The following is a 5441-nucleotide window of genomic DNA, read 5'->3' on the forward strand; positions in this document are numbered from 1 at the left end:
CCCTTATGTTTGGGGTAAGTTTAACTTTGTCCTTTATCTATTGCCCTGAGCACTTATTGTCCTTTAAGTTTGCTAAACTTGAGCAGGTTTAGTCCACTTAAGAGTTTTTAGCCAAAATTGTCCCTTATGTTTAGGGGTAAGTTTAACATTGTCCTTTATCTATTGCCCGAGCACTTATTGTCCTTTAAGTTTGCTAAACTTGAGCATGTTTAGTCCACTTAACAAAAGACCCAAACTGGTGGGTAAAAAAACTTTCAGTACTCAAATTTTGCAGAACCGATGTAGTGAACCTAAACCCGGTTCCGGACCGGCCCGGTGGAAGGGGGCCGGGTAGGGCTAGGTTAGGGGGGTTAGGGGTTGGTTCGTATGTATTTTTTTTACCGGTTAACCGGATCAGTCAAACCCGGTCAATGAAAGTTACTTTTGAACCGGTTAACCGGACTGGCCCGACCCGGTTCAACGACTACTTTTTTTAAAAAATTATCACACTTGTTTCTACAATCTTAAAGGTGACAAAGGGGTGGGCCGGGCCGGACCCTTAGGCTCGGAACCGTTCCGGTTCAATTTTTCATCGGATGGGTCCGGACTAGTTAAGCCCGATTTTAAAAACTTGGCAACCGGCCAGGATTGGTGACCGACCAGTCACTATTTTTCTCAACCGGGCCGGTCCGGTTAACCGATTCAACAGTAATTTTCATTGACCGATCCGGTTAACCGGTAAAAATATATATATACGGACTAACCCCCAAACCCCTCAAACCCAGCCTCCTTCCACCAGTCCGGGCCGGTCCGATTTACTACCGGTCTAGGTCGGTCCGGAACCGAGTCAACCCGGCCCGTTAAACAGGTTTAGGTTCACTACATTGGTTCTGCAAAATTTGAGTACTCGAAGTTTTTTTACCCACCAGTTTGGGTCTTTTGTTAAGTGGACTAAACTTGCTCAAGTTTAGCAAACTTAAAGGATAATAAGTGCTCAGGGCAATAGATAAAGGACAAAGTTAGACTTACCCCCAAATATAAGGGACAATTTTGGCTAAAAATTCTTAAGTGGACTAAACCTGCTCAAGTTTAGTAAATTTAAAGGACAATAAGTGCTCAGAGCAATAGATAAATGACAAAGTTAGACTTACCCCCAAACATAAGAGATAATTTTGGCTAAAAATTCTTAAGTGGACTAAACCTGCTCAAATTTAGCAAACTTAAAGGACAATAAGTGCTCAGGGTAATAGATAAAGGACAAAGTTAAACTTACCCCAAACATAAGGGATAATTTTGGCTAAAAGTTTTGGATAAATTATAGTACTAGCAGAAAATCCAAAACCTTTAAGATCAAGTTTCAATCTGTTTTTTTCTTATTTTATTCCCTGAGGGATGAGACATTATTTATAACATACGAAAGTAAGTTCGGAAATTGGTCAAAACTAATTTAACTAACATGTAAAATTGTGTAAGAAACTGCATTTAGTCATTAAGCATTGATTAGATATCCCATTTCTTTAAGAATTAAGCACGACACAATCCCCACAAGGGTATAGTATATACCAAACTCTGTTGCAGCACGAATGATCTTGTCTTCCTTTTTGTAAATGTAGTGATCTGTTAAAATTAGATTACTATTTAATTAGTTTACGATTCGATGATCCGAAAGTAATATACTTGTTACTAATTCTGTAATCAGTTTTAAGATGTATATATTTTTTGTTCGGTATGTGATATGATTTTGAACTTCTTAGTCTTTCTTCCTGCAGCAAATGGAATAAACTCAAAGTGATTTCCCATAAATTCGATAGAAGAGTTCTCAAATCTCTCTTGTATAAAACTTTCGAATCATGCCAACTTCCGGGATCTCACCCAAGCGTCCATATATTGACAAGTACGTTAGTCTTATAAGGTGTGGTTAGGAGTGAAAAACGGACAGGTCAGGTTGGATATGATTCGGGTCGAAAACGGGTTAACAGACGGATAATATGGGTAATCATATTATCCATGATTTAATGAATATGATCACTTTTGAGAGAATTCCTAGTCTCCCAAATTTGAGGAACCCCCAATTTGAGGCTTTGCAAATGTAAAAGTTAAACCCATTAGTTATCCATTGGTTACCCATTTTCTAAATGGATAATATGATTTTTATCCATATTTGACCCATTTTTAAAAAGTTCATTATCCAACCCATTTTTTGTGGATAATATGAATAGTTAACTGTTTTCATTTAATCATTTTGCCACTTCTAGGTGTGGTGTATCCATCAATATCTATTTGCTCGCTATATTCCCTAGGCCCTAAAGGAAAGGGAGGGTATAGCCTTAATCACCAACCTTAGATATGTTTAACTTTTCAACATCTTCTTCATCAAACTTGTCTCACTTCGCTTTGAGCCTTGGCTATAACATTTGGGTTCTTCATCATATCTGACAATGCCCAAATAATAGTTTACGATGAGGTTTCAATTCTACCAATTACGATTTCCTATGTCAAGTCAATAAATTCTTTTGTAAGGTAAAATATGTAACTCAATGGAATTTTGGTTACTAAAATCTAAGGAGAAATCTTAAAAGGGGGTCTTTGAGAATCCATGCATTTGAACATTTGATTAGTGATTATCTTTGCATTTCTTATGTTGAGCTTGCAAGAATAACAGAGTTAGCCTGTAAGAAGTATTGGACAATTACTTACTCCAACACTTAAATGTATACATCAAGACGAGATCAGCAAAGTTGTAAGCATTTTATATACAGAAACAGACTCTACAATTAGCGTGAGAAAGACTCGAGTAAATTGATGCAAACTTACAAAGAGCACCGCCTTTACGTCGTCATTTGTGATTGGGCATTGAAGTATTAATCAAATAAATGTTCATCATTTCCAGCTGCTTTATTTTCAATATGCTTCTTGACGATTGCCTCAATAACTGCATCAACCTTCCCATGCACGTTTACCAATTGAGATAATTTCAAACATGAAGAAACATCCAACAAGGGAATAAATCAGCCACATCAAATCCTCTTGTTAATTTGACTACTTCCTTTATTATTACTATAAACTCGTCTTGATCCTTGGATATTAGTCATTTATAACCCCAAGATTCGTTATCCTTGCGTCTTTTGGTTGGGAAATAAGTTATTTCAAAGATTAATTATCTCAGAATTTTTATCCCACCCTCCTATTGGGATAAGCATAACACTTACAATTCCAGCATAACTAATCCCGGGAGATTAGTTATACGGCGATTTTATCCAAACCAAACGTGGGATAAATTCATCTCAAATTTAATCCCGGGATTAATTATCCTTGTACCATACGAGCCCGTATAAATTTAAAAACGACCATATTACCCCTCAAGCCTTGTCACTTTCATATGTAATACGCTTTTTTTCCACCGACACTTTCTCCACAAACATCAGCTTCTTGGCAATCTCATGCCTCAGCCATAGCTATGTGATATCACAAGAATAAGTCCATCAGTCGTTTCACATGAAACGGGCACTACTATTTTCATGTAACTCAAGCTGCTAGTTTTGTACACAGAAGACTTGAAATGTTACTTTTTTCATATATGTTAATTGTGTGGCAGCAACTGTAGACATATTAAACAATTCTATTGTGCGTTTCTAGTCTCTTGCAAATGACACAAATATGAAATCCTAGGATCCGGCGACAAATTAAATCGGAATAGTTAAACATTCTGTAGTGACAAAGTGGAGTAGTTATTAGAAATTTCATTAAAAAATAATAAATGATTCATATATATCTAATTCACTCAAATAACCATTTTGTTTCCCAAGTTTATTTAATTTCAAACCAAACATATTGGGTTATACACAGTATATCTCCTTTTAATCCAATGAATCAAATAAACTACTAATACTAAATAATTCAAGGATTATTAGTCCAAGAATTATAATCCTTGAATAACTTTGTCTGCAAATAAAACGACCCCTAACTCTACTTTAGCTCACTTTCTTTTCCTCCTTCCACCTCTGATTGGTACTTCTACTATTCTGCCATTGGAACCTCTTTGTCATAGCCAGTAATTTATCTTTTTTCTTTGTAATTCTCATTATTGTCGATTACGTCAGTGCATTCCAAAAATGCATCATTCATGTTTTTTTTGTTATTCGTTAAAAGTAGAATGATTATATAGAAATCTACTTTTAAAGAAAAATTACGGACTCGTATCAATATCATTTTTTGTTACGTAAAAGTCATTCAACTTTGTGTTCGTTACTCAAAAATCATTTTTCTTTCTTTTGTTACATAAAAAAATATTTTACTATGCTCTAATTATCACAATAGTCACTTTTACCAAATTTTATAAAACTTTCAAATATAATTTTTCCTTAACGTTAACTTTCAAGATATAGAGGTAGCATTATTAAATTTGTTAGTAACATTACTCTGAATAAATCTCAAGTCAATATTCTTAACCATAACTAATGAAATATTTTTAACAGAAATTATAAAATTAAAGCTCACAGATTTATCAGCCAAGCCGTATTCGTTAATCAAATAAACAAAATACCCACATTTAGCACACTAACACATTAAATTAACACTTTCAAAAAAAATTATATTAACAGATAAAAGCTTTAAAAGACTTAATATTAAACACGAATATCTTCGAATTTTTTGAAAGTTTTACTAACTATAAAAAACTATCATTTGTTAACTAAACCTATTTTTTTATTATTTTAAATAAATATTAAAAAATAAATATTTTTTTGTCGTTTTTATGTTTCAGTATATGTTCATGTTTGAATATGATTAAACAAATTGAGTGCCATGACAAAATAAAATATACAGATATATTATAAAATAATATAAAGTTATTTTAATTATAAGTAAAATTACCTTAGTAAAAATATATTGTATAGTATATATTATATAAGATATTACATAATGCCAAGGGCATAATAGACTTTTGAGGTGAAAGTTTTATAAATCTGGTCAAAGTGACTATTGCGATAAGTAGAGCATAATAAAATAATTTTTATGTAACATGAGAAATAAAAGTGATTTTTGGGTAATGAACACAAGGTTGAATGACTTTTACGTAACCAAAAAAAGAAAATTGGCTTTAGGGTAATGAACACAAAGCTAAATGACCACCCATGAAATTTACAAAAAAAATATCGTTGACAATGGATGAGAACATGAGATGGGCTAAGGCTCGAGGTTTACCTATGCAAGAGGTCCACAAATTTCTGGGTAAAATTCAAAAATAGCCAGATATACTAGTGCTAATTGAAAAATAGCCACAACTTTAAAAGTAATCGAAATTTAGTCACTTTTCATGTAAAGATAAATCTGAACGAAAATATTGTGCAAATTCTAAAAAATATTCCAGTATAATATACTGGAGTTCGAATTTTTTACATGTGGACTTCCAACATAATATACTGGAGTTCCAGTACATTAGGCTGATGGAGTTCCAGTATAAA

Source organism: Nicotiana tomentosiformis, chromosome 6 (assembly GCF_000390325.3).
Source record: "Nicotiana tomentosiformis chromosome 6, ASM39032v3, whole genome shotgun sequence".
NCBI classification, from domain to species: Eukaryota; Viridiplantae; Streptophyta; class Magnoliopsida; order Solanales; family Solanaceae; genus Nicotiana; species Nicotiana tomentosiformis.